This window comes from Manacus vitellinus, unplaced genomic scaffold, assembly GCF_001715985.3.
Source record: "Manacus vitellinus isolate BGI_N305 unplaced genomic scaffold, ASM171598v3 scaffold_28_pilon, whole genome shotgun sequence".
Lineage (NCBI taxonomy): Eukaryota > Metazoa > Chordata > Aves > Passeriformes > Pipridae > Manacus > Manacus vitellinus.
Window position 1 is genome coordinate 3274185 of NW_021940122.1, and position 12957 is coordinate 3287141.

General features: G+C 43.5%; 1 protein-coding gene across 4 annotated transcripts in view; it reads right to left on the reverse strand.

Moving 5' to 3' along the window:
• Positions 1–10513, reverse strand: part of ST3GAL6 (ST3 beta-galactoside alpha-2,3-sialyltransferase 6) — a 43161-nt gene extending 32648 nt beyond the window's left edge. For 2 of the 4 annotated variants that reach the window (XM_018074620.2, XM_018074622.2), the window contains exon 1: positions 10277–10513. The gene's annotated coding sequence lies outside the window, so the exon portion shown is untranslated. Of the gene's footprint in view, positions 1–983; positions 1126–10276 lie in introns of those variants that run through there. The other 2 variants (XM_018074628.2, XM_018074624.2) reach the window with 2 other exon arrangements.
• Positions 10514–12957: the final 2444 nt, after the last annotated feature.

Consider the following 12957-nt stretch of genomic DNA (forward strand, 5'->3'; position numbering starts at 1 on the left):
TCCAGAACACCATGATCAATCTAAATAAATAAATGTCCAACCTGAGAATTTGATCTGTATTTATTATATGTGCACATTTGCTACAGCATTAAGTTTACCTCTAAAACAAGGCACACTCTTTGCCTTCTAATAATGTATAGGATATCTAAAACATCCAGCTCTGGCTGATTTGGAGTTAGTGATTTAACCTCAGCTCTCACAAAAACGGCTGGGAATTACAAAACTAAATCTACCCATCAGTTCAGGGAAAATAAAGAAAAATCTCAACACTAGGCTAAAATAAATCACAGGAAAAAACCAAAACAAACTCAACAACAACCCAAAAAAAAACAACCACCACCAAAGGAGAAAAAGAAAAAAGAGGAAAGCACACCAAAAAACTTAAAACCAACTCATAAGCAAAATTAGGGCTCTCAAGCACAGAGGGAATAATATTCTGCTGCAGTTTTTTGTTGCCTTTTTCTTTTAAGGATAACTAAGAGGGTTGATTTACTAGCTTCTCTACCAGCGCCTGGAGAATGAAATGCTCCCCATCTACATCGACAGCAAATCCCAAGTCCATCAGACTATTTTGTCACTTAGTCACAACAGTATAAATCTTGATCCCTACTGGTGTCAGAATCTGTCCCTAAATAGACACAGGTACTTTTTGTATGACTAGTTTTCACAGTAGCATTTGCAAGCCCCAGTCACGACAAATCTCACATACCCAGGGTCTGCCAACATCTGATGGCACAGTTCTTTTTATGGTAATTTTTAATGCCCATATTTGACTCCATTTTAAAAAGCAATAGGGTACATTATTCAGGTTTGTGTGGATTAAGAGGCCCAGAAAACAGGTGTGAACATGATCCTGGCCAGCATATGAAACTGAACAGTTCAATTTTCATTTAAATAACAAGCAAACCATGTCTGTAGTCAGAGCCCCAAAACCAACAACCAAAAAAAACCCCAAGCCCCCAGCTGTCTGTGATGCAACTCACCCCAACAGCAAATTCTGCAAGTCAATCTCCTGCAGTGCGTCTGTGCCAAGCAGAGCTCTGGGATTCTCAGGAATGCAGCAAAACAAGTCAGTGAAAAGTGTAAAGACAAATTAATTCAGGGAGGGAGAAAAATGGAGATAAGTGGTACCACTTACCCCACACTACTACTAAATTTTGGAAGTTTCTCACGGCAGGAACCCTGTCAGCTCAGAAGAAATCTGCAGGACACCAGCAGTTTGAGCAGCTTCTCTGGTAACTTTAATGCCTTAGATTTCACATTGCCTTTGGATCATGAAAATTAATCAGAATACACAACTTAAGTGCTAACTAACATATGAAAACTAATCCCAAACTGGCAGTGCCAAACTGGAAAACCTTGACTATTGTACACACTAAGGCTACTTTCAAAAGTCTTCTTTATGCACAGTTGTGTTTTCTTAGCACTAAAGCTCAAATTCATTATTTACAGTAACAACAAAATCATCCATAAGAAAAGCTCTAATAAGCAGCTTTATAACTGTGAGAATGCTTTGTAAACATAGGATGTTTTTGAGCTCACAAAGAACTGTTGTACAGATTGCATCAGAGCCTGTATCTGATCCCCCGAAGAGTTTTAGTGCTTAGTTTTTCCTGTATTCACATATAAAAAACAAAATCATCACATACAATATCAAATCAGAGCACATTCTGAGGACTCAGTGCTATGAGATACAGAGCACGGTAGAAAAGTGTAGTCCTGAAGAATATTTAACACAGCACGTAGAGTCCTGACATCTTTTCTGAATGGGAAAGGTTGCCAATGAAACGTGTTTAAAAAAAAAAACAAAAACAAAACAAAACAAAAAAGACAATCAAACCATTGTTTGTAAGGTAGTAAGTTTTCCAAGGAGAACAAAGATGAGGGTGTATCTGACTTCAGCATTCAGAGTATCATTAACTGTGTTTATTTAAACAAAGCTGAAATCAAACATAATAAAAACTCAGGACAAAGGAGCAGGCTAGAAGATGTAAAACCAGAACTGGAATTCTTCACAGAGCAACCATTAGTTGCTGTAACAGAATGCAGCTCCCTACAGAAAAGTTGGCACATGTTCATTTATATATTTCTGTGCAAACAACAGTCCATACTGCAGTGCAAACTTTTAGTGGGTATTTATCCTATACTGGAGTTCATATTTACTTTCCTTACCTATGCAAGAAGAAAGCTAATTATATCTGATGGTAATCTTCAATTGCCATCTGTCTGTGAGGAAAGCTGCCTACATTAGTCAGTATGGCATGCTGGGAAAGCTTCTATGCTTTTCTCAGTGCCACACGGAAACACTATTTATGACTTTCAGACTTCAACCCTCACTGACGGTTAAACACAACCCACTTCCTCCCCAAATCTGAATATTGATCTGTCACTCTTTTTCTTGTTTTTTTTTTTTCCTTCTTCTTTTTGAAAAGGACAGTCATGTCTAAAACTGAGGGGAGTCAAAGGTGCACCTTGCCTCACCCATACATCCTCACTAGGGGTCAGTCCCCCTGCTGCAGTTGCCAAAAGGCCTCCAAGCCCAGCTGAGAGCAATGAGGCATCGGCAGGTAACTAAGGGTAGGCTGCAGACACACAGCCCAATCTCTGCTGCAGTGATGACTTCACAAAGTACCTCTGGCTGCACATCATCAGCTCCCTCCACCAGTTTGCTCTGTTCCTTTGTAAGCCAAGTCTGGTTTGGTGTTGGTGAAACAGAGCATCTATTTCTTGCTGTTTGATTCTCGGTTTCAACAGTCCCTAAATGCTACAGCAAAACAAAGAGGAGTTTCTTCAGGACTGCAGTATTTTTAAACAGATTAGCCATCCTCCTCCACCTGATCTTTGCTGAGCGTTGCATGTGCTCAGGGCTGCAGGTGAAAGCAACCAGTAAACCCTGAGACAAGACTGGACTCACCTCCCTGTGAGTCACAGCAGGGCAATGGACCTCGTGACAGAGATCTGCTCTTTTATAACCAAACTGGCCCTCGCTGCAGCAGTGATAAAACACAAAGTCTGATATTTGCTTCAGCACAAAACCTGAACTCCTCTAGAGCAAGACACGCCGTAAGCTGCACCTGCTGTGTTGCCTGTTGACATCTTTTCCTTGCTACCCTGACCACGCCAAATCCAGCTCAGCCTCCAGCATCACCATGTCCTATCAGATTGCTATTCATGCCGCAGACGATGCAGAACTCCATTAGAGCATGAAATACCATACAGTAAAGGGCTTTTTGTTCTGTTCCATCACATGTGGTCTCAGCATGAAATGAGATTTCTGCAATCACACCCTGGATGCGTGCGTGCATGTCCTTTCTTTCCTTTCCTACAGAACTTTTGAACCCCTTTGGCTTATTTCGGTCAAATTTGAGAGGAGATTAGGAACTTTTTGTATTTGAGACCTCCGCAAGTTTTACAAAAATAATCACCCAACTGGGTAGAATTAAGAAAGCCTATAAGCTCATTTTTTATTAAAGGTCAGAAAGTACATGCAGAAAAACATCAGAAATTCATTTTCATTATATCTTGTCACACGACTCTGCGACAGAGATATAAAAGTCTCTAGCCATTGGGGAAAAAAAAAAGTGCTAAAATTTTTGAAAGCCTTGCACAAATATATAAGTATTCAAATTCCCCAAAGTGGCTGTATGATGCTCAACATTTTAAATATCCTTTTCAGTCAATTAACAGTGCTAGCTGACTTCAATTACCCAGCTTCAAAAGAAGTCACTCCAACACTAACCAGTATTTATTACAGGAAATATTCTCTGTGAAAACTGAATGAGATTATATTCTAATTCACTTTACAGTTATTTCTGAAACAAGAGTTTCAATTTAGATTAGAAATCTTTAACACAAAACCTAAAGTTTGAGACTAAGCCATCTAAGAACCAACGTCGCAAGTTGAAAACAAATTACGGTGTGCCATTTGCACAAAAGAAAGAACGAATTAATATAACTATTCCATTCAAATTGTTCCAATGAAAATGAAGTAACAGTACTTCCTTAACATGTATTGCAAGAAAAGGCAGTCAATCTTGAGAAACAGTACAAATGATATTTACATTAATCAGTATTTTAATCATCTGGCTACTCAAAACCCAGTTTACGATCCTGGCCTGTATTTCATAGCACAAGATGAGCCACGAAGGCACAAGGAATGCTCTGCTATGTCAGACCAGTGTCCATCCAGCCCAGTTCTGTCTCCAGCATCGACAGTGGGAGATGTTCTTTAGGAACAGCATGTTATGGTCATTTTGTGTTTCATTCCCCTCCTCCACACATTCCCCCTGCAGCACCTACAATTGTTTAGTACAGGAGTTGGAGGACAGCATTCCTACCTGCTCCTTTTAGCATCCCTTTATGGACCTACTGATGTGGAACCAGGGCACAAAAAAGAACAGAAAACCCACAAAAGGAGACTGAAGTGGTTCTGCTACATCAGAGCTGCTGAACCGTGGGGTCCTTCACTGCAGACACAGGCCTGGGGCCCTCAACTTTCTGAGAAGGGAGAATTAAAACTGCCATAGGTGGTTATAAAATTGGGGGAAGGAGGGTGTGTTGAAGGATAGCCTTACATAGCCTTCCAGATTCTCAGCTGAGGCAAGTAACAGTCACCCTGCCTCATTAAATACTGCAAAACATTTGGGCAAGCAGAGCTAGCTGTAGTCTTCCCTTAACTGTTTCCAGCAAAAAAACCTCCAGGCTTTTCCCAGATAATCAAATGAGAAGGCAGTAACTTGTCTACACAAGGGGCACGATCAAGACTAGCTACTACATGCTAGCAAGGCTTGTGCACATTCAGCAATCTGGACAAATCCTAACTTGTTCCTGTGCTTCACCAAGTAGATTTAATATTGTGGCTCCATTGTGCACATGTTGTGTTCAAACAAACCCTACAGCCTGTCTCCCATCTACACCACTAAACTCCTCCTGATCTCGGTCCCACAGGAGGACTTCAGACTACCTGAATCACTGTAAAGATAAAGGTGATAATGTTTCCAGGGTACTCAGATATAACACTGGTAGAGGACAGAGACTGGCAGGTTCCAGAATTCAAAGAAACAGGAAATACCTACTTTAACTGCCAAATGATAAACGAGGTTTCATTCAGCAACAACAGCTCTTGAGCAGCAAACATCTTCCTCTCTCTTCACTGCAGTGAGAAAACTCCACAGGTTCCTTCCCCACACTGTCTCTTGTGCTATGCTGTTATGCTCCTTTCCCTAAATAGATAATTTCTCCTACACAGGTCATTGCAGAGCTGAAAAACCCTGTCAGCACTAAACACCTGCAAAAATTAGCTGCCCAGGAGGGACCTACATTAACCAGGAGGGGCAGGGGGGGAAGAAAAAAGCTAATGGCAAAAACATAACTTCAACTCCTTTCTTATCCTGGGAAAGGGACTTCTCCCCCATCCCACATGCGATTTCATTTGTATTTTATACATGCATGTTTTGTACCATTAAATGGCCATCACATAGGTGTATTTCCCCTCCTAAGGTTCTGGGTAAGCTGATGACGTGCCCCTCACACCATTCTCATTTCACTGTTGGCCCAGGACCCTGAAGAGCAGGAGCAGAAAGCAGTGTCTGGATACTGTTGTGCTGGGTCAGTCTGCAGATCCAGCCTAACAAAGAACTTTTCTGAGCTCTGCAGTAGCTAATCCTTATTGTAGTGTTTACAACCTGTACCCACAAGGGCTAGAAACTGTTCTTTACAAAGTAAGTTGAAGAGTCTGTGGAAATCTAAGACTGCTAGCCACATACCTCACAAATAAGGTTTCCTACTGGCTAGTGGCCCAAAAGAAAGCAATATTCCTGCTAGGGGAATGGAAACATCTGTTGATTTCAAGTGCAGGTTAAGAGCTTTAATGATTAAGACTGATCTTCATTTAATTCCTGCTGCTCTTAAAACCAGTTCCATGGTTGCTCCATTCCTGCCCTCCTAACAGGAGGGAGGATCAGCTTTGTGGCTCCTGAAGTTTTCCAGCCTTCCTTCTCATCCAAGGCAAATGGAGGGTATGCAAGTTCTTGCCTTGCCTCTCCTGACTCCCCACTTCCACTGGAATGTAAAGAACAGCTCTAGCACACCATGCTGCTGCAGGGACCAGGAGAAGTAACACAAGACAGCTACACACAAACTTTGGGTATTATCAGGGGGACACACGATTTGCTCACTCTGTGGTAGAACTGTAAAGGGTATTTTCTCTTAAGATACCAAGGCTTCACACTTTTGCCTTCAAGACCAAAGGATGACCAACCTAGAGCACTGAAGAGCCAATCCACCTGAACAAAATGAACTTTAAAAAGATGTGGTATTTTCAGATGATAGGTACAGAACACAGCAAGAAGCACTGTTGCAAAATATTTTACCACATTCTGCACTTGCATTTTTCAACCCATTTTTCAAGAGGTAGTGGCACTGCGTGCAAGCTACATGTTACCTCTTTTTGCTTCACAGCCCACACTAACACTGTCCATTACCCTTTCTGTACAGATAGCAGCTACTGGTACCAGTGATGAATACACTGAACTGCAAAGTGAGAGCAGATTAGTTTCTACACACTATTGAAAAGTGACTTATAAAGAAAACAACAGCCTGCACATCATATTTCCTCCCAACCTCAGTATACATCAAGAAAAGCTGAAGTTTGAGGCTCTTCTGTAGAAATATGATAAAAGAGATTTGACACTTTAGGAAGCTCACGCAACAAATAATACATAAAAGTAGCTTTATTTTCATTTCCCTTGAAGGCTATGAATACATACAGAAGTAATCACATGAAACACAGCAAAACTAGAAGAAACTGGATTAACAGAGAAGTTCAGGGGGGGTTATTCTCTTCCTGGTATTTTGAGTAATTAGATGGTAGAAAACAGAGACTATGAAAAAAATCCTGTAGATTGAGTTACCTCATAAATGAGTTTCCCAATATTATTTACTGACTCCTCTATAAAGCTAGAGAAACTGATGAACAAACTATTCAAATGAATTACAGAGCAGATTTCATTAAGTCTGATAAATTAAACTCCTCTTCAACACACAGTGCACATTTCAACCAATTTAGCTAAAATAGTGCAAACATCTGTAAGGAAAGATGTCTGTAGAAAGAGGTATTTCAACTAACCTTGAGATCATTCCTAAACTGCACTTAACTAGGCAGCCACAGCAGAGTACTTCACATCATACGCACAGTAAAAACAACCTTTTGTGCTTATAAGTAAAACAACCTTAACGTTAACATACAAAGACAAACCAAGATTCTGTGCTACACCTCAAGCTATACTGTGAAGGAAAAAAATTAGAGCCTTTCCTCAGAATCACCTTTGAGTCAATGGTATAGACTGCCTTGAGGAGACCCGTGGTGGTCTCACAAGTTTTATTTTCAAAGGATCCATTTGACTGCATCCTCTTCCAGGCCAAAATATCCTGGATTATTGGTTCAGAGACTATGAAGCAACACGCAAGAACCAGAAAACCACACATCAGCCAAAGTGGGTTTATGAGAACTTTTCCAAACCTGTCATTGGAGAACGGATCAAATCTTTACGGAAATGCACTAATCATGGTGTGCCCAGAAACTAACAAAGAAAACAAGCCTCAGATAAAAACATTAATGGCACAAACAAGCTGTCGTAAGAACGATCCAAAAATGATCATGTAAGGAAGAAAACAATCATAACAAATCCTCTAAAACTGTCTCTGCTGTTAAGCTATCAGGAGTCTGAGAAGGTGGAGAAGGAGAAGCATCTCAAGCGCTTCCTGCTGTGAACAGGATCCGTCACCACATCAGCCACTGTATTTCCCTCCTCAGGGAGGAAACTCCCCTTCATAATTGTTTAAGTCATTACTTAGCAGGGCACACGGTGTACATCAACATAATGTCTTGCCAGTCACCTTGTCTACCATGTCTAACACGTATTTCCCCACCTGTTTATAACTCAGGACTCGTGATTTTTCTGCCAGCTTCCAGGTTTTACTCTTGCGACTGTACACTCTGCAGCTGCTCCCATGGGCACTTCCCCAACTGGCAACTGCTTCCACAGAGAACTTTTCCTCCAGAAATCTCAGAGGATCATTTATCCACCCCAAGACAGGGAAAGGTCGTCTAAAGCCAAGATGACCCTCAGGGAGCCCATGAGGCTTACCCACTTTCAATTCTGCTGCTTAAATAAACAGTTGTAAGCTTAAAGAGTAATTTAATGGACTGCTTCAGTTCAGCAGAGACAGATGTGCTAAAGAAGCAGGTACTGGATCAGGTTGGGGAAAAAAGATCCATAGATTTATTTCGTGTAGTTAGGAAAAAAACAAAGATACAGCTGGTGCAACATTACATATGAAAGGAAAGTCGTTTTAGTTTCATAAATATCACTTCTGAGACTAATCAGATAAGAGTGTTGCCTGTTAATGGCTATGGAGCCCTGCTCCATACATATTTCCTTTTACTTTAATTTACTGTGAGTAAATTCAAGTTCAGTTTTTTGAGTTTAGGAGTGACCAGCCTAGTACCATGGCACCCTCCACCAGAGATATTTTTATGTATAACATTTTTACACAGTTCAGCTGCAATAGAATTACCAGGTTAAAACAAGTAATCTCATCCCATCACAAAGTTTATCCTTTTAATAGTTCTGCAACCAAACTGCCTGCAAGAACAGCTCAGCATAACGTGCGTGAAGAAGAGAGAGACTAAAATGAAAGAAATCTGGACAGAAAGTTTCAGTTGGGTAACAAGAACACAACAGCCACAAATCCAAATAGATCAGCTGTTCATCTCCTTGTAAACTTTAATTTGAGAACGGACAGCAGGACTGATCTCACAGCTTGCTGTACCTAAAATAGAAACACCACTCCGACTGCCAAATAATAATCCAAATACTCAAAATAATAATAATAAAAAAACCAGAGCACACAAAACTTCCAGGGTTTGTTTCTTCCCTAAACTACAAGTAATGGATTTGCATAGCTTAAAGCCGAGTCTGCCCACAGAGCCATTGTTCCTTCCCTGAGGCCTTCGGCATTTCCAAGGGTACCCTCACCAGAAGCAACCCTTTATCCGAACTTGCCTGACCGGCAGCCATGGCAACACGGTGGGATTACCCGACCCAAGCAGCTTAGCAGAAGCCGCGAATCTCCCCTCAAATTTTACTTACGGACCGCCGCCTGCAGCGCCAGGAGGCTCCCCCTCCGCGGGGCTGTCCTGCCCGCACGAACCCGCTTTCCCCCAACCTTGCCCTGACCTACCCACCCCGAGAGCTCCGGGCCCCGCCACCCCTTACTCTCCCGCCCCGGGCTCGCCTCCCGCCGCGACCCACGGGGGGCCCCGTGGCGGCTGCTCGGCCGCCCGGCCTGCCAGCGGGGCTGCTGCGGGAGGCCGGGGACAGGCGGGCGGCTCCCGCGCCCCGCGCACGAGCAGCCGGGAACGCGGCCCTTTTTCCCCTCACCCGCGCCCTCTACCTGTGCGTGCGGCGCGGCCGCCCGCCGGACCCTCGGCCGCCGGGGGCCCCGCTCCGGCCGGGGCGACTCCTGGCCAACATGCGGCCCGGGCAGCGCCTCAGCCCGGCCTCGCCCTCCGGCCCCGGCCGCCCGCCCGCCCGCGGCATCAAGCGCATCCGAGAGACGCCGGGAAGGCGGGGGGCGGCGGCGCTTCGACTTCTTTCGGGCTCATCCCCACCGGGAGCCGGCTCCCCGCTGCGCCGCGGTGTTAATATTTTTTAGCCAGAAAGTTCCCAGGAATCTCTGGGAAAAGTCTGGGATGTCTCATCTCACCAGCTCTCAAGCCGATTAAAATTGTGTTCTCTTCAAAGGAGGCTTGTAGAGGCAGGCGTCATCCCTCTGGAAATTCAATTTAATTCCTTGAATGCTTTCATCGAGGAACACGCTGATGTATCGGAATAGGCAGCTCTGCCTTTGAATACGCGGTAATTTACACTGAATAGCAATGCTGTTGGCAGATGCTGCCCCCCAGTATTCACCTGAAGCAGCTTTTAAAATTAGAAGCATACATATAGACTCTACGTGAGGTTAAAAAAGGAAGCTTTCCCATCTGAAATGACGCGAGAGCCCAGTGAGAAGAGCATGGAATGGTAAAGGTTGGGAAAGACCCCCCAGGTCCATTCGCGTCCAAGCGTCGAACGTCTCACAACAACCATCCTACGTCCTGCAAATTCGGGAACAAGCACTTCCACCGCACCCAGTCGTATGGGTTCAGACACCATCCAAACACCCTCTCAGCCTGAGCAAGGGTTTACTTTATAAAGCAGGGATGTTCACTTACCGGTTGTCAAAAGAGCAGGTATTTTATCTTTAAATGATCCCAGAAAAGAGGGCAGAGCTCGTTGCTTCTGCTCAGGACCGCCCAGGCTGCTGCTGCAGCCTCTAGCAGCTCCAGCCCGGTTCCCACACGGTTGGTGCTTACGACTAGGCTGAAGAGGAGGGCTGATTCAGCTGAGCCCCATCTGGAAGCGAAAACGTAGGAGGAAGCACGTTGTGTGTTTAGACAGAAATATTATTTGGCTCGAGCCTGCTCAAATTCCTCCTCCGTTTATACCAATACCTTCCAGGGGGTGGAGAGACTCACGCGAAGAAAGATAAAGCGCTGCTATCTCTTACCCTCAGTAGTGAGCTTCTGGGCTCTGACCAACTTCTAGCTGGAGCCGCAGACGCGCTTCTTCCTCTTTCTCCTCCCCGGCCCTTTCGCCGCCGACAGCCCGAGAAGGCGTGGGAGTCCCGCAAAGCAAGGGGCAGCGAACAACACCCTACCCACCAGCCCCTCTTCGGCCTCCGGGAATTACCATCTAATTAACAAACTGATTGTCACCGGCTGCGTGTCGAGGTGTGGGGTGCGGGGGAGGGTGAGCCAACCAAGCCTAGAGCCACTGTACCTCGTTCAGGGGCAGGATTCTCCCTCCCCGAGCACTTCTGCCCCCTGCCATCAAGCCCCAGGGACAGCCTCCAGGGGAAGAAGAACTATCTCCTTGTAGAGCTGCTGTCAGGAGCAAAATGGAGCCTCACACTTTATGATCAACGCAGGAGCGAGTCATGGGGCTCCTGGAAAATCTCTCCATACCTCAGGACCCAACCGCGTGGGGCTGGGTCTTGCTATTTGAAAGGAAAGCTAATAAACAATTCTGTTGGTGATGAAAAAAATCGGTTTGTTAGGAATTCTGTACTGCATCAATGCTGTATTTTACCTAGAGGAATGTATCATGCTAGAAAAAAATCTGAGGGGTTGTTAGTAATTTAGTTATTCTCTCCTATTTCAATTGTTACAATCCTAATCACTTCTAATCTGAAAGTTTTCTATATGATGCTTCAGTGAGCTTACAGTATGTTTTTTAGGATTGTATCAGAATAAGATGCTTCTTTTATTGGAAGAGCCACTCCTGTTTTTGATGGCTATCACTGGGAATGACCATAGGTGGAGTCTATTCTCAGCAGCAGTTTTTTACAGCCTATGAGTACATGTAATAAAAATAACAGATTGAAAGCCTGGAAATTTTGTCTATTCTTAAGGGACTATCTCACTCTGTAGTTTGCTGAGGTGGCTTTCAGTGTGTTCTGGGCTAAGAACCAAAGTTCAGTCCTCTGTAATTTGTCTTCCCTTGAGCTGAAAATACCTTTGTACTTTTCCCCTTCTCCCAAGAGGTTCCCAAGGTCTTCCCTCTTCACATCCTGGCCTTTACAAAACCAAGCTGCCGCCAAGTACATAGGTAAACTACCTGCCTTCTAAAGTTAGTTTATTTAACTCTGCTATACCTTTTTGCTGCTAGCTCTCATCTCTTCAATCCTTACCCTTTGGTTCACCTAAGTATAATAGGCACAAAACCAATTTTTTTTAAAAATCACTAAGGTTGCACAACAAAGGAGTTAGAAGTCATGAAATACCAGAAGACTGATTATGTGACTTCATGTCAGTCCCCTTGCTTGTTCTTTCAGGACAGTCTAAAATTACATAGTCTGGTATTATTTTGTTTCTGGCCTTGCTTTATTTTGCAAAGCCTTGCCTTTGTTTAGTATACAGGATGGACTTATTCTCAGGATGTGCCACATTTTTGCAGAGCAAGCTGTTGGAACTATTCACCACAGGCGAGTGTAGGAAAGCTTGAGGAAATGGATGCTATTCCTGCCTCTGTTCCAGACAGGATGTGTGTGTTGCAGCTGCATCTATAGTGCATGAGTTCACGGGCATGAGCTGATACCTGGGTATTGATAACAGTCTAGCATGGACCTTTGGGCAGGCTGAAAGACACGGGTGAAAAACATGACTGTACTGTTGGCAGGACTGAGCCACTGGCTCAGAAAGGCCAACTCCAGTTACCAGTGCACCTCTGAAGCTAGTTAGATGCAATGTTCTTTACTATGGTGATGCTGTGTGATGACTTGGAGGCCATTTGATTTTATAGCTGGCTGCAAGTTATGTGCTTGTCATTTTCTGGGAGTCTTGCACAAGGCATCTAACTCTAGGAAGAGCTAAACATTCACAATTGCAGCCCAAAGTCCCCAGGAGATACAGTGGACCTGTTTACTCACAGTTTTATTACCTTTCATTAAAGGCAGTGCATGTAAAAAATACAAAAAATTGCATCTAAGATAGTTGACTACATCTTTATCTGGAATAAAGTGCACCACATTGGTCAAGTAATATAATAATCTAATTTGCAGTAATGTAATTTCACTTCAGTTTCTTCTGGCAACTGTAGCTATCCCACACCAGCAACAGAAGGAAAGCTGATTTTTGTTGTCATTTAAATATGTTGAACTAAATTCAAGGATTCAAATAGCAATTTGAATAATTGATACAGCGCAAAATAGTTTCGTTCCTAGGTGTTTTCCAAATAATCTGTACAAGCAAGAAGTTAATAACTAATCTGCAACACCAATGACTTTATTTGGCACAAAGTAAAAGGACAGTATAAGGAATCACTGGGATGTAGTCTACTGCACACAAATGATTTG